Source organism: Aptenodytes patagonicus, chromosome 6 (assembly GCF_965638725.1).
Source record: "Aptenodytes patagonicus chromosome 6, bAptPat1.pri.cur, whole genome shotgun sequence".
NCBI classification, from domain to species: domain Eukaryota; kingdom Metazoa; phylum Chordata; class Aves; order Sphenisciformes; family Spheniscidae; genus Aptenodytes; species Aptenodytes patagonicus.
In genome coordinates, this window is record NC_134954.1 from 46,174 (window position 1) to 69,016 (window position 22,843).

The 22,843-nt window shown below is 44.4% G+C and overlaps 1 protein-coding gene across 3 annotated transcripts in view; it reads left to right on the plus strand.

The window, feature by feature from the left end:
- ST6GAL1 (ST6 beta-galactoside alpha-2,6-sialyltransferase 1) overlaps positions 1-22,843 on the plus strand; it is a 78,198-nt gene that overhangs the window by 776 nt on the left and 54,579 nt on the right. For all 3 annotated transcript variants that reach the window (XM_076340817.1, XM_076340819.1, XM_076340818.1), the window contains exon 2: positions 20,456-20,622. The gene's annotated coding sequence lies outside the window, so the exon portion shown is untranslated. The remainder of the gene's footprint in view (positions 1-20,455; positions 20,623-22,843) is intronic.

The window sequence follows — 22,843 nt, forward strand, 5'->3', positions numbered from 1 at the left end:
TGGCTTCGGAAGAGGTTCTGACAGAACAAGAGGCATCGTCACAGGGATTAGAGAGGTCCCGAAGGGGCCGGAGAGACCGAAGAAGTCTTGGGGATGCAATGAGCAGAGAAGGAAGTTGAACAAAGTACAGCTGTCCTCAGGGGACTGAATGGAGGTGCACCAAATACGTGAGAGGACAGAAAGACCGACTGGGGTAACAGATGTGGACTCAGGAAGGGTTCTGATGGGAAAAGAGGGGTGCAGAGTGCCCTCCCGAGCTAGAACAGGGCTCTGGGACGTAGGGGATGTCTCATGAGAGCTCAGCAATGGGAGCAGAGGAGTCCTGAGGGGGCCTGAGAGACCAAAGAAGCCTCACAGATAACAGCGAGAAACTCTGAAGGGGATTTCAACAAAGTATAGATGTCGTCAGGGTGCTGGGGGCTGAATGGAGGCATCCTAAATGGCAAAGGATGTGCCATTTAGCAAATGTGCTCTGAAGAGCACAAAAAAAACAACCCCGAAAGGGAGCTACAAGAGTGCTGTGGAGTACAAGAAATGACTCAGATGACATTGTTATAGAGAGTAGAAGAATTTGGAGGGGGCAGGGCAAGAAAAGAAGGCTTGGGGACACAGTGAGGGCCTTGGAGTCTCAGGAGGGCATCCAGGCAAACTACAGATGACCGAGTGAGAGGAACCGAATGGAGACACCCTCAATGGCAGAGAGAAAGATAAAGGAGCGCTGCGTAGCAAAAAAAGACGGCAGGCTCTGACGGAACAAGAAAGATGGAAAGGGAGATGAAGTGCTACAAGGTGCTGTGGAGAATGAGGAGGGTCTCAGGAGGCATCGTGACTGTGAGGAGAGAGGTGTTGAGGGGGGCTGACAGACAAAAGAAGGCTTGGGGATGACAAGGAGGATCTCAGGTGATCATCGGAGCAGAGTAGAGATGGTCTCGGGTGGCTGGGGACTGAATCAGGAATCCTATATAGCATAGGATTGTAAACTGCTACAAGATGGATATGGACCACGAGGAAGGTCTCGGAAGGCATCCTAGATGGCACAGAGAAGAAAGCATGCTTTTTTTTGGGAATGGAGATCTTAGGAGAGGTGTGGTTGCAACAAAACAAGTCCAAAGGGGGCTTACGGAGCTAAAAGTGTGCTGTGGGGAACATCCAAGACCTCAGGAGGCATCGTGACAGTAGCAGAGGGGTTCTGAGAGGGACAGGGAAAAGAAGGCTCGAGGACACGATGAAAAAGTCCAGAGGGGATTTGAACAGACTACAGATGTCCTCAGGGGACTGGGGACTGAACAGAGTTATCCTAGCTAGCATAGAGGACAACATGAGCGTCTGGAGATGAAAGATGGCATGAGGAAAGGTTTTCAAGGAGCAAGAAGGGTGCAAAGTGCACCACAGAGCCAAAAGAAGGCTGTGGGGCAGGAGGACGGCCTCGGGAGGCATGATGATGGGAGAAGGGTGCTGAGAGTGAAAGAGAGGCAGAGGAAGGCTCTGGGACACAACACAAAACTCAAGAAAGTGTCCCCCCAACAATGTACAGATGTCCTCAGGGGATGAGCGACTGAATGGAGACATCCTAGATGGCAGTGAATAAGGTAAGAAAGCTCTGGGGCACAGAGAAAGCCTGAGGAAGGGTTCTGTCTGAATAAGAGAGACACAAAGAGGGCTGCAGAGCTTGAAGGGTGCCGTGGGGCATGAGGACAGTCTCGGGAGGTGTTGTGACAGGAATGAGAGGGCTCTGGAAGACGGCGGAATGTGGCCATAGAGACAAACAAAGGATTGCTGATGCAATGAGGTATTGGGGAGGGGATTTGAACAGAGTACAGATGTCCTCAGGAGACCGGGGACCGAATGGAGGCATCCGACATGGCAGAGGGAAGGTAGAGTGCTCTAGGGCAAAATGAAAGCCTGAGGAAGAGTTGTCTCTGAATAAGAAAGATACAAATCCTGCTGCAGAACTGAAGGATGGCTATGGAACACAAGGACGCTTGCAGGAAGCATTGTGACAGAAATAGAGGGGTGCTGAGGTGGCCGGAGAGACAGAAGGCGGCTTGAGGGCACAAAGGTACTCGAGAGGGGATTTGAACAGAGTACAGATGTTGCGAGGGAGACGCTGTCCCATTGGAGGCGAGCGAGATGGAGGAGAGGACAAAAAGACTGCTCTGAGGAAGAGGCGTGACCCGAGGAGATGTTCTGACAAACCGAGAGGGGTATGAATTACGCTCCAGAGATAAAAGTGTGCTGAGGAGACCCTCTAAAGCCTCAGGATGATCCGAAAGAAGAGGGGGAAAAAAAAAAGATACAAGGAAAATTTAAAAAGCAACATGGTATGTGAAAAACAAGAAAATTAAAAAATAGGGATAGACAGCTTGATAAAAGTAGACGTAGAAAGAAAATTTAAAAAGCAAAAGGGTACAAGGCAGAGGAGAAAACCATCAGAAAATAGGGCCAGAAAACTAGATAAAAGTAGATATATAAAAAAATTGGGAGAACGAAGGCATTAAAGGAGGAAAAAATTAAAATATAGGGACAGCAAACTAAATAAACAGATACATAGAAAAAGAATTGAAAAATTGAGAGAGTACCCAGCAGACAAGAATTAAAAAATAGGGACAGGAACTAGATAAAAGCGGACGTAGAAAAAAAAATTAAAAAGTGACAACATTAAGGAAATAAAGGAAAAAATTAAAAAACAGGAACAGCAAACTAAATAAAGACATAGAAACAAAATTTAAGAAGCGACAGGGTACGACACAGACTAGAATGAAATAAAAATAAAGACAGCAAACTGGATAAAAGTAGATGAGGAAAGAAAATTTAAAAGCAACAGGGTACAGGACAGACAGGAAACAATTAAAAAACAGGGAGAGACATCTTGATAAAAGTAGACATAGAAGGAACATTGTAAAGGCAACAGGATACAGGAAACAGGAAAAAATTTAAAAAGAGACAGAAAACGAGATAAAAGTACACCTAGAAACAAAATTTCAAAACAAAAATAATTATGAGAGTAAAAAGTTGAAAAATACGGACAGTTAACCAGATAAAAGTAGACACAGAAAAAAAATTTGAAAAGCAATCCGGTTCATGACAGACAGGAAGGAATTAAAATAGAAACAGGAGCTGGATAAAAGTAGACATAGAAAGAACATTTTAAAAGTGACAGGATTAAGGAAATAAAGGAAAAAATTAAAAAATAGGGACAGCGAACTAAGAGACACATAAAGTAAATTTAAAAACCAACAAGGTACATGACAGACAAGAAAGAATTAAAAAATAGGGATGGGAACTTGATAAAAGTAGACATAGAAAGAAAATTTAAAAAGTGATGGCACTAAGGAAAGACAAGAGACAATTAAAAAATAAAAACAGTGAACGGAGTAAAAGCAGACAAAGAAAGGGCATTTTAAAAAAAGGATTAAGAAAATAAAGGAAAAAAATTGAAAAATAAGGACAACGAGCTAAAACGCAGACATAGAAATAAAATTTAAAAAGCAAAGGTGTAAAGGACAGACGAAAAAAATTAAAGTACAGTGAACTGGATAAAAGGAGACAGAAAATATTAGAAGGATTAGGAAAATAAAGGAAAAAAATAAAAAAAATAAGGACAGCAAACTAAATAAACAGAAACATAGTAAATTTTAAGTGATGGGGATTGAGAGGAAAAGACTAAAAAATAGAGACAGAAAACTGAATAAAAGTAGACGTAAAAAAATTTTAAAGGCCATGGGATTAAGAGAGGAAAAAATTAAAAAATAGTAACAGCAAGCTAAATAAGCAGAGACATAGCAAGTACATTTTAAAAGCAACAGGGTACATGACAGACAGGAAAGGAATAAAATATAGGGATAGGGAGCTTGATAAAAATAGACATAGAAACAAAATTTGAAAATCTAAGGGATTAAGAAAGGAAAGAATTAAAAAATAGGGACAGCAAGTGAAATAAACAAAGGCATAGATAATTTAAAAAGTGAGGGCACTAAGGAAATGCAAGAAATAAAAAAATAAAGTCAGTGAACTGGATAAAAGCAGACATAGAAAATTTAAAAGCAACATGTTAAATGACAGGAAAGAATTAAAAAATAAGGATAGGACCACTTTGATAAAAGTGGTCACAGAAAGAAAAGTTTAAAAGCAATGAGGTACAGGACAGACAGGAAAAAATTTAAAATAGGGACACCAAAGTAGATAAAAGTAGAGGTAGAAACAAAAATTTAAAAGCCAAGGGATTAAGGGATGAAAAGCTTCAAAAATAGGGACAGCAAACTAGAATGGAGACGTAGAAAGAAAATTTTTAAAAGGGCGGTACTAAGGAAGGACAAGAAATAATTAAAAACTGAAGACATCAAATGGGATAAAAGTAGACATAGAACATTTTAAAAGCAATAAGGACTAGGAGAAGTAAAAAAAAATTAAAGAATGGTGTCAACAAACTCAATAAACAGAGACATACAAAGTAAATTTTTAAAGTGATGGGCTACATGACAGGCAGGAAACAAATAAAAAGATAGGGATAGGGAGCTTGACAAAAGTAGGCGTAGAAGGAAAATATAAAAAGGGATGAAGTACAGGACAGACAGGAAAGAACTAAAAATAGAGGCAGCAAACTCGATAAAAGTAGACATAGAAGCAACATTTTAAAGGCCAAGGGATTAAGAGAGGAAACAATTAAACAATATTGGTAGCAAATGAAAACGCAGACATAGAAAGAGAATTTTAAAAGTGAGAGCACTGAGGAAAGACAAGAAATAATGAAGAAATAAAAACAGTGAACAGGATAAAGGTAGAAAGAAAGATTAAGGAAATAAGGAAAAAAATAGCAACGGCGAACTAAAACAGAAAGAAAATCTAAAAAGCGAGGGCACTAAGAAAAGAAGAAATAATTTTAAAAAGACAGGGAATGGGAAAAAAAGTAGACGTAGAAAGAATATTTAAAAAGCGTCAGGCAATTGGGAAATAAAGGGAAAAATTAAAAAATAGGGACAGCGAACTAAAACTGTAGAAAGAAAATTTAGCGACGGCACTAGGGAAAGACGAGAAATAATTAAAAGAAAAGAGAGCAAATTAAAGACAGTGAACGGGATAAAAGTAGAAAATATAAAAAGCAATGGGGATTAGGGAAATAAATGGAAAAATTAAAAATAGGAACAGTGAACTAAAACAGATGTAGAAATAAAATTCAAAAAGCGAGAGCAGTAAGGAAAGAAAAGAAATAATTAAAAAATAAAGACAGCAAATGGAATAAAAGTAGAAAATTTTAGAAGCAAATAGGATTAAGGAAATAAGGAAAAAAATTAAAAATAGCAATGGTGAACTAAAATGGAGACATAGAAAGAAAATTTTAAAAAGCGATGGCACTAAGGAAAAACAAAAAAAAAATTAAGAAATGGTGACAGCAAACGAGATAATAGGAGAAAATTTTAAAAGCCGAAGGATTAAGAGAGGAAAGAAATAAAAAATAGCAACAGTAAAATAAAATGCAGACATAGACAGAAAATTTAAAAACTGAGGGCACTAAGGAAAGACAAGAAATAATTAAAAAATAAACAGTCAACAGCATAAAAGTAGGCATAGAAAGAAAATTAGAAAAGCAAGGGGGATCAGGGAAATAAAGAGAAAAATTAAAAAATAGGGACAGCAAACTAAAACAGAAATGTAGAAAGAAAATTTAAAAAGCGAGGGCACTGAGGAAAGACAAGAAATATTTTAAATAAGACAGTGAAGGGAATTCAAATAGCCATAGAAGGAATATTAAAAAAGCGACGAGCATTTCCGCTTCTCTCCGTCGACATTTCCGCTTCCCTCTGTCGACATTTCCACTTATGTCTGTTGACATGAGTGGGCGGTGGCAGGGCCAGGGCTGGTGTGGTGGTGCAGGTGCCACGGGAGAGTGGGAAGGGCTGCGCTGCCCCCAGCCCCGTGGCCCTCGGGGGTCTTGGCATGGGTGGGCTGGGGGGTGGCTCCGGCCAGGGGGGAGACCCATGAGTGGTCTCGAGTAAGCAGTGTGGAGCGCTCCCTTGGTTGACAAGTGCCAGCTCCGCTGTGGTGTAACTTTATGAATTCCTCTTATAATAATTATTTTTTTTATTCTTATAATCCCATAAATATAAACTTCTAAGTGGTAGTTGTTCATGGCCATAGCTGCCCAGGCTGCTTGTCCCCCCTGCCTTGTCCAGACATCCCACCTGCCCTGGCCGCTGCCTGGGCTCCTCTCTCTGGGCAGCGGTGGGAAGCAGCGGGGCCCTGGCCCCGGTTCTGGCACTGCTCGGCAGGGCTTTGCCAGCAGAAAACCCAGTCAATCCTGCCCGTGGAGCTTGCCCCAGTGCCAGCACCGAGGGAGGTCAGGTTGGGGGATGAGACAGATAATGCCAATGAAAAATGTACCTTGTGCCTCCAGTCCCTTCCTCTCTTCGTATTTGTGCTTATTCTCATCTGAATTTAACTATCTTTGCTGGTGTGGGTCAGTCTGCACAAACCTACGAGTTGTAGCAAGGGATATACGCTGTAAGTAATTTTAGAAGTAGCTAAATTTGTTTTTAGTAGTTCACAGCAGGTCAGACTGCAGAGGGGAAAAATAATATTTAATGTGTTTTCTGTGTTGCCATGCATTAGTGTTTTCTTTCAGGGCAAATCTTGTTTGCTGTATTTATGAGCCCCCCTGTGAACCAGGGTGGTGGAAGGGGACCCAGGAAGGTAGAGGAATGCAAACTGCTGCTGCTTGATGCTGTTTCTATAGCTGCTTGCTGCAACTGGATCTAATCACTGACAGTGTCAAATCAAAAATACCTGAGAGGGAAAAGGTGCCATCGCAGGGCAGCTGGATGTAGCAGATTTTCTTGGCTGTGAGGGAGTGAGAAACCAGAGCTGCCTATTAATGTGTGAGGAATGAATATAACTTGCAGTGTGCGACTCCTTCCTTAGTGGCACACGCACCAGACTCTGCTTGCCTAAAAGGTTGGTAGCTAACCTAACGGGATTTTATAACCCTTCTTACACGAAGGGTTGTGGAATAGTTTTCCAGAGCTGGGATAACCTTAAATACGTGGGAACACTGTGATGCATGCCTGTGTGATTCTCCTGCTCTTGGAGGGGAGTTAGTGGAAGGAGACCCCAGCAATGTGGGGCAGGCTTACTTGAAGTGTGTTACTGAGGGGGAAAGGGGTGGCTTTCTGGCCTCAGCTTTTGCTGCAAAACGTGGTTATTGGCCTTGGTCACGTGTGTCTCGGAGGCTAGGGTCCAGGACAAGATAAGGTAACGAGCACACATCCCTTGCACTTCACAACCGTGCCCTTTTGCCTGGGTCACAGTGTCAGAGAATGTTTAGGTGAAGGTTTGAGTAACTGAGGAGTTCATATAGACATGAGTGATGCTGAATGTTCCCCGGGAGGAAGAACATTCCCAGGAAGAATCTTCCCCAGAAGGTCTCTGGGACAGAAGCCAAGCGTGTCTAATGAGGCAAACTTTTCCTATTAGCTGCAGCTTTTGCTGTTGGAGGGTGAGGGCTTGGGGGGCTGGAGTCAGCAGACACGGGGACCTCTGAGGGCAGGCAGTCTTTCTCCAGGTCCCCTCTGCTCTGGGCAGCCGATCTCCTTGCCTCTGCATAAGCCACTGCTTTCGAGATGATGCAAGTGCTGAGTCTAGACAAATCATCTGTTTTCTTCTGGTTTAGCTAATAAATCGGTTTGCTGCTGGAGGTGATCGTGCTGCAGAGACAAGCAGCTCCGTGGTGCCGAGGTGTGAGTGCTCGGGGAGCTTCAGCACAGTCGCTGTGGGTGCTGGGGACAGGACAGCCTTACAGGGCTCCAGCTTGGGTCCAGATAAATCTGTCCACTGGCTTTCTTTCCTTCATTTTATGGTAGCTTCCCTTAGGTAGGCAAAATACTGTGGAAGGAGCTCTGTTTTGGGCTGTGTTCATACGCAGCAGTGGTGACTTAGTGTGGGCTTTGTGGGTGTATTGTGTGGTCATCTGCCTAAGGAGGACCTCTGGCAAAAGCGGTGGCTGGCCTGAAAATCATCCTTAGGAGATAGACAACCTGTGCAGTGAGCTGCCACATTATCAATGGTGCTGCAGTGCTCAGCTGGGTGTGTGTGTCTCTTGTTGACAGCAAATGTGAGGTTAAATTTCAGAAAACAGGTGGAATACATGATCATCTTTACCTAATTCCTGCACAAACAGATATTTGTTGATGAAGCTTTGATAATCAGGCTGCTTGCTTGGTGGCTACTGTTTGTTTGCAAATACTCTGTAACTTGATTAAAATGAAACCATGGAAATGGAGGTGCATTGTTGTTCACTAGACCTAGTTTTCTAGGGACAAAATAGGCAAGTACTCAAATCTTAATTTAAAGTGGTTGCTGGTGGACTCCTCTATTGCAGGAGCTAGAAATGCATGGGAGGAATTAGAGGTGCCAGTGTGAGATGGCTGAGGGTGGTCTAATGAATGGCAAAGGGGCTGCAGCTGGTAATGTTTTGTATCTTTAACTCTGTCCTTGAGACTGTGGTGCAAGAGGAACTCGGCTGCAGAAGCAGATTACTGTATATTCAGAGGCTTATTTCCCTGCCTGCCTCTGTCAGAGAATAGATGGCCCGCTGAAGGGCAGCCCTTTGCTGAAGGTAGTGCATGCGTGATACTGCCCATGCAGGCACCTTAACCACAGGCACTTGGAAAGCATGTGTCTCTCTCTGCTTCTGTGTTGCTCTAGGCTGGAGGAAGCGGAGGATGATAATGGGTGCTGGCCAAAATCCATGTCAGGTTGTCCTGCCCTTTGCTCTCAGGTTGGCTGGCATGGAGGAGATGTTTGAACTCAAGTTCTTCCACCTCCTGTGTTTCTCCTGACCTGATTGGTCTGTTGCATTGCCAGCTTTTGAAAGGGCAGAAATGATGCAGCAGAGTCATAGTCCTCCTCCTTTTCCACAGGAGAGGCTAAGCGGCGCGCGCAGCCCTCGGGTGAAAATGTCATTTTCCTGTTCTCAACTCGACATTCAGAAAGATCATGATAAAAGATCTTACAGAATTGTTTTGATGATCTTTTACGAAATGCCCGGACCTTTTCCATAGCCCTCGGATTTTGCTAGAGTGATGTAAATCACAGTTCTGCACAGGATTAGCAATCAAAGAGCATTATGAATCAATCTGATACTTTGTTTTAACCATAGCCCTTCTTAGATTGCTGACCTACATATTATAGCTTTTGCTGTAACTGCTGTGCTGAGGACGGGATTTGTTTCTAAGTGTAAGGTGGCCCAGCTGCTGGAGATCTTTGTGTTTGGAGAACATTTTCAATGAGTTTATGTAGAGATTGACTAAAATTCATGGTGACTTCAGATGCACTTGAAGTCTGTGCTGCTTGACTGGTAACTTGTCTATGAAGTGTGAAATATAAGTGGTTCCTTTGAATATTCTTTTAATGATAATTGTGCTGATTAAAAAACCTAGAAGATGAAGTGAGATGCTTTCAGTATAAAGTGCTCTTAGATGTCTAGCCAGCAGGAATCATTGTTATCAGATGTTCTAATCACTTGTGTGATTAAAAACCTTGGAAAAACTTACATATTTGAGCCACTTGATTATAGGTAAAAGTCAAGGTTTGTTGCCTTTCTGAAATGTGCACTGCAGTTCAGCCTTTAGTGAGATGTGAACCCCAAGCTTCCTCCATAAAATCCCTCCCTGTGGTTTGCTGATGGTACTGATGCAAATGCACGTCTGCTTGTTCCACTCACAGGTGAGTTTTCCTTCTGATTCCTGGAGTAACGAGGTGAACAATGATAAAAAGGCAGGTCCAGAATTGGTTCTGTGAAGCAGTGAGTTATATGTTTTAAGGCAGCACTTAAGCCCATTCCTACCAGTTGTTACGATTTCAGTTCTGCAAGATAGATCCCTTAGTTTGAAGGACACTGGGAAGCAATGAGAAGTGCATGTATGAGCGTGTGTGTGCTTCCCAACATGTACCAGTAGACTGCACATGTGCTTCGTGGTGTGTTCACTGGTGCCAAGGTTGGTAAAGGTCCTTTCAAGTGGAGTGTGTGTATGGCAGCATGTTCACCTGCAGATCTTGGGTATGAAATCTAATTTGGTCCCATGAGCTACTAGGAGCTCATCTGTAAAAGAAGTATCAGGGCTGCATGATCAAGTGCCTCTGCGCAACATGGGAGGTCTGTCCTCTAGTTTTTTGTCTCAGCAGGTCCCAAGTGGTGCCTTTGCTTAGCTCGGGTTTGCTGGTCCCTCAGCAGTGTTTGGAAGCTGCCTGCTGAGTTTCTGCCTTATGTGCTTGGCTTGGGGTGTCTCTGAACTTACAACTCTGCCAGCAAGCTGTCAGATGATCTTAAATATTTGCTCATGATCTGTTGCTCACCAGTTACCACAACCTCTGTTCTCAAACAAAGGTTGCACAGAAAGCTGCAACACAGCATCTTGCTTATTCTTACATCCTCATAGCTCAAAAAAGGTCTGTTTGAGATCTTTGTTTAAAATAGAAACATTGCACAGAATATCCTCCCTTTTACCAACAGGATGCTGAAGGGCAGGGAGGCCTCTGCTTTTTCACATTTACTCCTGTGCCCCAGATGCCTTTGCCTGGGAACGGTGTGTCTGTACAGGCAGAAGAAGGGAGCTCTTTGCCAGACGGTGCTAACATTTCTGTGTGCTCCTGATGTTTCCTCTGGGAACTGGCAGCTACTGAAAACTGAGTGAAGCTGCTTGCTGGTACGTACCTCTGTGCTGCTGGAGGAAGCAGAGAACCTAAATGCATTCAGCACAGGGTGCCAATCTGTCTGTACGTTGCATACTGATCTTTGTTCACCAGCTCCCGTGGTACTGGCAAGTGTGTTTGTCACAGAGCCCGGGCTTGTGCCTGGGATTCCTGGAGGTGAGAGAAGCTGGAAACAAGCTAATGCTCCCATCATAAATATTGCATCCATTCCTGCTTATGATGGATGAAGCAGTTTGCTTTTCAACTGTAAAATTTTGCAGAAAAAGAGAAGTTGTTGACAGTAGTGATTAATTTTTTCAATATGCATTATGATTTGCCCTTTGTATCTTTGTAATACAGCATTTGCTGATTAGAAAATCAAAGGGATTAAAATCAGCCTGACTATGTTCACGGGATTTTCTGCAAATACCCTGTGTGTGCCAGTGGAGTCCCCTGTCTGTGGGGAGAGTGTGTTGATACTCAGTGGGATGGGATGATAATAGAAATTGTCACAGCAATCTTGCAGCAGTGATGGCTACTTTCTAAAATGGGTCTCCCAGGGACTAAAAGAGATCCATGGTCATGGTTTCCCCCTGCGGATGACTAATCTCAAGGAGCTGCTTTTTGTCTTGAAATAACATTTAACTCTCAATACCAGAGTAATGAGTTTTTTTGTTTTTTCTAAATTTCTTTGTAAGACAGAATCCTCAGGAAACACTGTGAGCAGAGGGGTAGAGTAGAGCTCCCTGTGCCTTGTGAACAGAGCAGCTCAGGCATAGAGCATCTTGAAAGCAATTAGTTTGTATTTTAAATAAGTAAGTAAATAATCTTCTCTGCTCAGAGAAGATACCTTATGCTATGAGTTGCATTGCCTAGCAAGACTGAAAATTTTAGCGTGATCCTTTGCTAGCTAAGTTGGGATGATATGTTTCTTTATATGGTTGGTTTTTGTTTTTTTTTTCTCCTTCCCCTAAGGTATCGTTCTGTGTAACTTAAAGATTTTACTTTGGTCCAGGGGTGGATAATCACTGTGTTTCTTGATTGTCCCTATGACCCGACTGTAATCCTGCCATCCTTTGTGCTTGCAAGGGGTCTTAAGGAAATTGGAGATTTGGATGTACAAGATTATAATTGTTGGGATCAAACTGTATTTTTTTGTTTACATTTTTATATAAATTTGTATTAATACTCCACCCAGCTCTAATTTCCCCAGCAGAGATTCAGTATAAAGAATTGTCGGGGAGTTGAGCACTTTGTAAGTGAGGTCCATTAGCAGAAATGGAGCAGGGGTGGAAACGTGGTGTTCTGGCTCCTGTGTGCTGATTTTTCACAGGCGAGTCTGAAATACTGTATATGTTTTATGAGTGTGGAAGGTGCTGGATGGTTTTTGCTCTCATCCAGATAATTGTGTCTGTGAATTTGAAGTTTGTTTCCTATTAACAGCTGTTCTTGCAATCTTGAAATTCACTTGTCACAAATGCTTATGTCAATGAAAGAGTGGAGCTTTCCTGGGAAGATCATAAAAGAGTGACTGTTGTGGTTTAACCTCAGTTGGCAACTGAGTACCACACAGCTGCTTGCTCACTCCTCCCCTGCCCCGGTGGGATGGGGAGAGAATTGGAAGAGTAGAAGTGAGAAAAACTCGTGGGTTGAGATAAAAACAGTTTAATAAGTGAAATAATAACAATAATAATAATAATGTAATAATAATAATACACAAAGCAAGTGATGCACAGTGCCATTGCTCACCACCTGCTGACTGATGCCCAGCCAGTCCCCGAGCAGCGGCCCCCCCCTGGCCAGCTTTCCCCAGTTTATGTACTGAGCATGACGTCCCATGGTATGGAATGTCCCTTTGGCCAGTTTGGCTGTGCCCCCTCCCAGCTTCTTGTGCACCTCCAGCCTTCTCACTCAGTAGAGCATGGGAAAGTGAAAAGTCCTTGACTAGTGTAAATACCACCTAGCAACAACTAAAACATGGGTGTGTTATCAACATTGTTCTCCTCCTAAATCCAAAACACAGCACTGTACCAGCTACTAAGAAGGAAATTAACTCTATCCCTGCTGAAACCAGGACAGTGACCAGTTGTGCCTTAACAAATTCCTTCCAGAGCTTGATGGCATATATTTTATGGAGTCTGTAACTCTGCTTTTAGGAAGCTGCCTTGCACCTCTCTGAACGAAACACATCGTAGAGGGAACCTCTGCTCCAGTAAGTGACATGCTCTGAGTTACCTCCAACAAATGCTGCAGGGGCAGGTTTTAGAGGAACAGAGATGGGATTCAGGTTGAATGAATCGGGAACAGAGCTGAAGGAAATAGTCCCAAGGATGTGTTTTAGTGTTGGAGGCAGGGGGATTCCTGAAGACAAAAATGGGATCGATAGAAATAAATATTGCTTGTGCCTGTAACATGAAAGGGTATTTTGAGATACTTGACAGTTCCCAGCTGGCAAAGAAGGAAGAGCAATGCTGGAAGGACACTTCAAGAATGACTTGCCTGATGGGTTAGTCAGGCTTTCTGCTCATGATACAAAGTGGGAACTTGAGAGATCATTGGCATTTTCAGGCTCTTCAAACTTAATTTAATGTGTGTTTAAAGAACAGCTGTCTTGTATCTGGCAAAATGAGTAGTTCATCTATGGATTGAGGAGTCTGAAAAGGTGATGGAGACTTGGCGTTGAACGGTGGCCCCATGCGTTGTGCGCATGGACTGCTGCCATGCTGACTGTGCTGAGCCGGCAGCAAGGCTGCACGCGTTGTATCGGGCATCTGGAAAGTGCAGAGAGATGGGAGAGCTGCACAGAAGGAATCTCCTTTTATTCAGATTTATCTGCTGGTTTTTCAAAGCAGTACTACTTGCTGTCTTCTGTTTTCTTTTATAATGTAGTATGGGTGTGGACTGGGAATATTTGAGGTCCTGTGGATGCAGCTCAGCAATTTCAAATGTGGTTAGAAGTGCATTTTTAAAAATCAAGGGGAACTCCTTCAAGTCTGCACCTGGGGTAAAAATCAAGTTAATTTTCAAGTGTGGCGTAGCTCCCTTCTGCCTTTCTGCTCTCAATTTTGGAAACCTCTTACCACTTTGCAAATCACTTTGCAAAACACCCATCTCTTTCAGATGGACAACACCGATGCATTTCAATGAACTACATGTTCTAAGGTTGCGAAGTTTTCCTAGTTACTATGGGAGTGCAATTGGATAAATATTTTATTAGATATTAATGGATTGTTTAATTAGATGGATACATGATCATATACTTGCAATCTAAGGAGAAAAATTCAGGAAGGTTAATTAAGGATTAGTTGTAAAATTTGATGACAGAAATAGTGTTACGTTTCAGCATGAACACTCTTAATAAAATTTCATTTAGTTCATGCTGGAGGTGAATGGAAATAAAGGAAATTTAAGCTTACCGTAGCTACAGATGTGAGGGTGTACCAAGGTCATTAATGCATGTTAACTCATACTTTTAAAATTCATGCCTGCCTTTAATTTGGCTTGATTTTTGCCATCTGTCTCCATGCAAACAACAGTCTGGGAGCCTGACTTTTTTTGAGGTATTATAGAAATGCCTTTTTCACCCCACTATTCCTTTGCAGCCTCCAAGCTGAGATTTTATGCTGGCTGAGGACAGCAAGTAAAACCCTGCAGGTAATATTTCAAATGCTTCATTTCGTGCCTAAACATCATCTTGCTGGTGTCAGCATTTCACATCTGTGAAGTGTTCTCAGGCGTGTACATCATGTCCTGCCATGCGTGCACCGAAGGAGGTCGGTGCGGTAGTGGGGTAGCTGCCTCTGAGGTTGCAGGAGCAGGGCCAGGAAATGGGTGGCTCTATCACAGCCGCTTCTGCTCACAGCTCAGCTCCATCGTCGGCAGGGTTTTAAGCTGAGTCTCGGACCGCCCATCTGTTAGAGCCCTTATTGAGCAGTGCTCAGCCTTCTCAGTGCCTCGGCAGTGGTCTGATCAGCAGCTGAGCTGATAAAACCAATTGCTGCTGTCAGGAGGTCTCAGGTCTTTCTTCCCAGCTTCCACCCGTGTGGTTGCCGTAACTCCCTAATCTGGAAGAAGACAAACCTGGGGTGTGATTAAATGCTACACAGGGCTCCCAGTAAGTGGAGGGAGCAGCTGCAAGTGTGTTGCCAGCCCCCTGCATCCCCTGAGCGTGCAGCCCCAACACATGCTGTTCTCGGCCAGCTGATGCCCAGGGGCTGCGGGATGGTGACAATGACTTTTGGAGAACGTGGCCCACCATTTCTGCCCTAAGCTCACCTGCCAGGATTTCGGTAACCACAGGCTGTGCTGGTGGTGTGGTTTTTGTGGCTAGCCTTTTACATCGCTGGCTGCTTTTCTGAAGTGAAAACACTCAGGCTGGGCAAGAAGGTAATCATGTCCTGCTTCTCCCCATCTGAGATTGCCCCACAGACTATTGCATGTTTTAATGCTGTGTGTTGGAATCTTGCAATTGTTTTAAAGCATTTCTTAGATGGGCAGCCTAAAGAGCATGTTGCAGGCATGTCCAGAATATCGAATCTGCACACCTTTTCCCTTGGCCAAATGCCTGGCTAACCATATGCTCCAAGAAACCTTCTCCTCCTTCCGGTATTGCTCCTTCTAGCCTCTCTCAGCACCTGCCAGATTCCTAAGCAGCCATATCCTTGAGCATCTTTGAGCCCCACCACATCCTTTGCTTTCTTTTTCTTAGGTTTCATGAAAACAAACTCTGGAATTGAAACCAAACAAAAAACCAAAAACCCCTCCAAATGTCCAGATACGTTCTGCCTCTCTTTCCTCTAGTTACACTTATTATTTTTCCCCAAACTGAATTTAGCTGTTGGTGTTATCAGTAGTTCTAACGAAAATTTTTATAGTGGTTACCAAGACACTATTAGCTGTGTGTTTGTGTCAAAAAGAAGATGGTTCAGAGCAGATGAGTTACAAAAACTACTGCCTTAAAAAAAGCCTGGGGAGAAGCTACTTTGATATTGCTCACTGGAAAAAGAGCAGTTCTTCAGCTCCAGTTTAGGTAGGAGGATCAAGGAAGTTGAGTTTATCTTGAGCAAGATGGGTTTGAAATGGAAATGTTCGTGCTTGCAGTACCTTGTCTGGGGAAAGTGGTGAGAAACTTCTGCGAAGCTGGTAGGTGTGAAAAAAGGATTCTGCTGGGGTATTGCCTGTGTGAGGCTGCTGCTGGGTGGAAGAGATTGGATTAGCCATAACTTGCACAGGTAATCTTTCTTCATGGCCATGATGTAGCTCCTGCTTGAACCATGACTGTTGTGTAAGTTGGCTGTGTTTCTGTTACTGCACTGTCCCCTGGTGAAGTGTGGGAAACAAAGTCCTGCTTGAACTTGCCTTTCAATAGACGAGTTTCTAGCTCTGTTGATGGGAAGGTGGTGTGATAGCAGGGGATTTCTTCGCTAGCATATCCTGATAATGTCACAACTTGGGCATGCGTTTCCCCAGGCGTATGGCCAAGATAGCAATCAGTAACTGGATTTTCAGTTCCTGCCCTTTGAGGGCTGTAACCCTGTTTCTGGGTAGAAGAGGTTGAGGTCTGGCAGCGGTGATTGCATCATCCCCAGATCCCTGCCAAAGGTACCACCTTAGTGCCTTCACTGCTTTCTGCTTTCTTGGCCGCTGAGCCGCTCTTCTGCAGAAGGGATGGTGTTTGGGCTTCTGTGTCTTCTGCAGTGCTGTTGAATTTGTCCAGTGTTTGCAAAGACCTGTTGCTCTGAAGTGAGCTTGGACCGCCTAAGCATAAACTGGACAAATTATGTGTGTACTTGGAATTAATTGCAGCAGTGTGCAGTAGCCCTAGGCTTGTCCTAGAAGCTGCTTTAATAGAGGGGAAATGTGTCTTCAATGAAAGTGGAGGGACTTTTGTATTTCCCCTGGAAACTGCTGCCTTCTCCTCCTCTAGCTTCAGCAGTGGTTGATGTCTGAAGTCTTTTTCCTGCAGTATTGTGAAGCAATTGAACTGAGTCAGGGTCAACAGTAGCTTGTTAGGCTGAAGGCATCAAAACCAAGCAAAGCTATGTCCCATCAAAATGAATACAACTCATGGAATTCCTATAGTTCAGACTATGTTCATGCCTTTGATTTAATTTTTTAATTATGATTTATTTATAACAAGGTTCCATTTTGTAGCAGAGGTGTATTCAGAGGTGTATTCTAGTAGCATCAGCCATGCCAAAAATTTATATATAAATGCAACAGTTTACATTGTAGAAATGGCAGGTTTATCAAGTATTATTGTGTCCTTGTGGAATTGTTAAGCTGTCAACCTGGGCCTCAATAGCAGGAGGAAAGGATTGCAAAGCCAGGCTCTCAGAAAGCAGGATAGCATTTAAGTTACTTATACAGCCCAGATTTGACTTGTGTGCGTGCTATAGCTTCTGATTGCATGGTTTCACAGCTTCTTCTTAGCATGTTGCTGCCTTGCTCATTTTGCACAACAAATGTGTATTTGTGGTTGTTTTTTTCTTTTTGCTGCTTGAGACTGTACTTTACTCATTATGCACTTAAACCCTGCCCCAAAGACAGAAACCTAAGTTCTCCAGTATGCTTCTCTGTGGTGCTCCTCATAAAAGTCTGAGCATCTGCAGTTTGCAATGCGTTTGTTGGAAAGACTCTCTGTAAAGATGGGGACCTGAGGCATGCACAGGGTACCCAGACAATTTTGGGTGCTCTTCTGGGAGTTTGCTAGGACTTCACTCCTCTTAATAATTTCTGACGTCTGTGAAATGCAATTCTGGTGCTGAGAACTCAGCCCTTGTGCAGACTTGATCATGGGTCTGACCTTGTGCAAGGGTCTGGCCATAAAGGATGTAAAAAGTTTAAGATGTTTGTTTGGTTTTGTAGCAGCTCTAACAGAAGCAAGGCAGGAATCACTTCTCTCTGGCAGCTTTGATTTGCCTCTCTCATGGCACTTTATCTGGCCTTTGTGCCTTATTTACGACACCTTTTTTTTTTAACAGTAGAAAAAAAACCCAAGCAGAACCTTGCTTCAGTGCTGTCATTCAGAGAGCGCTTGTGCTACATGAAGGAAGTATGCTGTGACAAAATCAGGTGCAGGATTAGAATGTCTGTTTTTTTGGTGTTTTGTGATGCGTGGGGAGAGAAGGCTGTTCTGCCAGGGGCTGGGCTCCTCAGTCCACCACGCAGACTTCTGCCACTTGAGTGATCAGTGGATGGTAGCAATGCAGTGGGAGGGATGCTGAACAACAGTGGAGGCTTGCTGCCTCCTCTCGCCTCCTGGTCCCACTGTCTGTGATTACTGACTGTTAGTGCACATACCTGTCACACTGGAGCCTGGATGTTACTAGGGTATTAATTAATTCCCTTCAGGCAGATAAACTCACCTGGGCTGGTACTAGACCTTCAGCATCCTCCAGTATCTTTCCATACAGATCCTCTGTCTGAGGAGGGAAGAAGAATTAATGATAAATTAATGATAATTTTTACAACATTGTTGTGTGTGAGGGGGTAATTTTGGGTCCTTACTTATCCTTGGCATCTTCCAAGGTATCTTCTCTTAGAGTAACTCTCTGCTAGTATTCCTGGTGGTGCATATGCTTGCCCTGTAGAAATGCTGTGTTGATGAATTTGTCAAACTCAGGCTTGACCAGAAGACAAGGGGGTGGCCTGATCACTCTTGTGCTCATAGCTTGTAGGACAAGTGCTGAGGATTTGAGCTCTGCTGAGGGACACTGCTCATCCTGCAGCTGGTGGCTCCCAGCACGGGCTCTGTGCATGTCTGGAAGGAGCCGGGCTGCCAGAGGTGCTCCTGAGCAGGCAATCTCGCTGTCCTGCTGTGGCGAGGGGTGCATGTCCCCTCAATCCTCTTACCTCCCAGAGATGCCGGTGAATATTTCTGAGCATCGTTCCCTGTTAGTAGGAGGGAGTGGGCAGACAGCTGAGCAGCTCCCTCAGTCGCAGGCTGGCCATTGTGCTGCTTCTCCCAGCTCTGCGGCTGCCCCAGGCGCTGCCACAGCAGAAGCTGCACGCCTCTGATGGCATCTCTGGGTTCACTTTCAGTCACGTATAAAGGCAGACTCAGGCAGGGAGGGGGGAGCCAGAGGTGGATTGTCATATGTTTTTAAAAGTGATGTCCCTGAAGAAATGCTGCATGGCTGGACAACTGGTGTGCAGGGCTTGCTTGACTGCCTGTGCTCCTCTGCATCCCTGTTCTCTCCTGTTTGCATCATTTCTCTGACTTAAATGTGCCCTTACTGCAGGCCACAAAGCCTGGTGTGAGCACAGCCTGCAGCAAAGGGATCTTGCTGCTCTGCTGAGCTTGCTGGCTGGGGATTTACTAGCCTGGCTTGTAAATGTACTGAGTCTCAGGCTCACCATTACTCATCCAGCCTTCCTGTACTGCATTACAGCTGTCCTGTGGTCTGCCTGTCCAAATTTCCTTGCCTGAGGGGGGCATGCTCTAATTGCTTGCTGTAATGGCTGACCCCTTGCTGGGTGAGGTGGCTCTCAAAGGTGCAGCTATGCTGAGGTACACTGCCAGCCAGGAGAAGCAAAGAATGATATTTTTTAGTCTAGCAGCCAGCTCTTTGTTTTTCTCCCCTTTGACCTAACCCTCAACTGCTGTTTTAGTTTCATTATTTCTCACCTGTCAAGAACTGGCACCAGCTGGTGCTGGTGGGACCTCAGCAACACATTGCATGCTGGCATCTCTTTGCACTGAGCAGTACCCCTCTTTTTTCTATCTTCCTCCTTTCTTGCTTTTTACCTCTCTCCTTTTTTCTATCTTCCTCCCTTTCCTCATCACACAAACTTTGTAAAGCCTAAGCTTACCTTTTGCTCACTGCTTTCCTTCCCCTGCTGCGGTGTGCTGCAGTGGGTTAGGGTCCTTGGATGGTTCAAGCTGGCAGTAATTTGGGATATCAGCATGTTAGGACCTCTCCGTAAGCTGTGAGTGCTTGGGTTCCCTGCTGCGAGCAGAAAGCTGAGCTGCCCGACTTGGGGGTGAAACATATGCCAGGCCAAGCACATACACTGGAAACTTGCCCAGGGCATCATAATTATGGGAGGTGGTGTTTTTCGAGGGGACGGTGTGCTCTCACTTGCTAAACAGTCTTGTGATTAATATCTTATTTAAGAGGATTTTAGGGCATGTGCTGCAGTTACACTGAGTTTCTTCTAGAATTAGGGGAGAGGTTAGAAAAATAAGTTCTGTAAAGGCTCTTTTGTGTTTCCAGCAAGGGTCATCGGGTGAGTGCAGTATATCACTGCTCCGTTGCATCAGTGTAGGTGGTGGGTTTTGCTATTAACGGTCTAGTGGGAGCGGGATCTGCAAGAGGGGCTTTGCACTTGCGTTTATACAGGCTGCATTGCTGAGGCCTCCTTAGGGACCCAGAATTCCAGTGTTGAGGGTGAGCGCTTCTGCCCTGATCTCAGCATTACCAGCTCTCCCTGACCCTGCCTCCTGGCGTTAGACTCTGGGGGAGTTCTGCAGCCAGCAGGTCTTCACCAGATTTTGTCTTCAAAATAAAGCTCTGTGTGCTGTTTTACTCAAGCACACAGAGGTGTTGCTTGATCACACTGAGGAGTTTAAAGGTGTTGGTGGCTCAGTTGTTGGTCTTACCCAGGACACCCTTGCCTGTGGTGTGGGTGCAGCAGCATCTGCAGCCTCTGGGTGTTTGTGTCACTGACTTGCTGTGTGGTCCTGGCTGGTGGTTGTAGTCCCCAGTCTGGTGGTTTCTGATCAGTCTCATGTGGCTGTCTAACATCTTTCCCTTAATTTCTTCCCTAGGCTAAAGAACTCAATTAAAAGGGAGATGGTAGCATGAAGAATTGCGTGCAGAGCATGGATATGCTCCTCGTGGTGGCGTCTCCTACAGATCTTACCTGGCAATCTGCTTCTGCCTAGAACGGTTTGAGAGGAACCACTGTGGACGGCGAAGGAACCTGGAGATGAAGGTGATGACTATGACTCTTTCTCTTCTTTTCCCTGCCCCTCTTTTCCCTTTCACATGCCTACAGCAAGAGTATGGGTTCTGTGGGCGTGACGAGGCCACATACATTCAGAGGCACTGCTGTTTGCACTGGGTCTGTCTCATGCTGCATGCAGAGTTGGGAGGACAGTAAAGAAAACAGGAAGGGTTTTCTGCCATTGCCCTTACAACTATCCTGTATTTCTCTTTTAAAGCAAAATAAAACATTCTGCTTCTTATGGGAGCCCTTGTAGATGTTGATATGTATTGGTTATGCCCCAGAGATACATGTCTAAGATCGAGTGAGTATTCTGAGTTGCATAAAATTAATACAAGATGTGTGCTGGGGCTCAATTTGGTTAGGGTTTTCCCCAGAAACCCTCTGGGGATATTGCTGGTGGTACTAGGTTAGAGTAATTAGCCAGCTGCTTTCACAGCTGACCTCTGCTGAACATGCCTGAAGTGCTTTTGTTGGTGGTGCCACTACTTTTCCTTTCTGTCACTCTTCCCTGCTGGCATCCTGCCCCTTATCACAGTGCTGCAAGCCTTCAGCAGCTGCCTCCTGGGATGATGAGCTAGTCCAAAAGATCCATATCGCGTATTGAATATTCCTAGAGAATATAGAGCTCTGTGCTTCAGCTTTGGCCTGATTAGTCCAATAATTGTGTGAATGCTGCTACCCTTTGGCATACAATTAGTGTACACCATAAGGTTTTGATCATGCAAAGCAAGACTCTTGGGCAGCCTGAGCCATTGCAGTGACTGGGGAAGGTGGTGATGCTGGGACCCCCCCTTTTCTCTTGCGCATGGGAAAGCTAACTTGGTAGGGGGCATTTTTAGAGGTGAGTGCGAATATAAGGATTGGGTTTATGCCTGTTTTCATGTGTGAAGAAGGTTTGGGAGGATCTCGTTGTATAGCTGCCTCTTCAAATCCTTAACTTGCTGGCATCAAGAGTGCCAGATGTTGCTCTCTGCTTCCTCCTCTGCTGGAAACATGCTAACCTCCTCTCCTCCACTTAAAACCTGAATCTTTAATACTGAAAATGCACCACCCTTTCTTCCTTTCTGGCCAGGGAACACTTCTTCCTTCCAGTGTTGTATTACCTTCTCCCTCCCAGTGTTGTACTACCTTTAGCATTGCAAACTGAAACACTTGGGCTGGGGTGGTGGAGCTCCAACAGCCTGCCTACCTGGGGGCTGCTGGATTTCCATCCCCAAAGAGGGCAGAGAGCAGCCAAAATTTGCACAGATGTCAAGATGGAGCGGTATGGGGCCTGGGGAGCATTGGCAGAAGTGGCAATGTACTGCTGGAGGTAGGTGAGTGGAAAAGAAAGGGCGTGGCACATTGCCTTGGGCATCTTTGGCAGCTGCTCTTTTCATGGGGAAAGAAGGAAACTAAGCTGGAGACAGCTTGACTTCTGCTTAGGTGGGATTTAGGTATAGAATAGAGGATCAAAAAAGCAGGTCAGCCATGGAGGTCTGCCCCTGTAAAACTTTTTTTTTTTTTAAACAAAGGGGTTTTTTTAGTTTTGTTTTTCTTCCTTGTTCCTCTGTGGAAATCCTACTCGCTGGACAAAGATGTGTCTTGGGGTGTGACCTCGGGTGGGCTGGTGAGATAGCAGGATCTTGTGTAGACATGGGAGTCATCCTCTCTCGGGAGATGTGGGAGCGCGGGGTAGCTCTGTGTGCATGTGCAAAGTACAGATATGCAGCAGTGACTGATTACTATTATTTTGGCCTTGGATGGTAGTCTTCAGGACAGCTGAAATCTAAGGCCAAGCCAACCTCTCAAGCATAGGTTCACTTTTAGTGCAGAGATACTCCTTCTCTTATCATGCTTTGATAACACTGAACTGGAGTTACCTTCCATTTGTGCCAGGACAAAATCTTTAGCCCCTTTTGAAACACTCAGAAGTCTTCCTGTTGAACAGCCAAACCCAATCCCCTGTTACTAAATACGGTTTCAGCAGACTGGGCTGAAAGTCTAGACTGGTTAGGCCTAGCTTGTAATATGCGAAGGCTGCTGGGGGAGTTGAATATTTGAAAACCAGCAAAATGATCAGCAGTTACGCTGTTTAATATGTTAGTATCTGAAATGGAAAAGGGCCTTTTCTCTTTCCTCCTTTGGGCACATCTGAAATAGGGAATTAAAACTAAAAACAGGAACACACCTCCCCTTCAACCCCAGTGCTCCATGTAGCTGTGTG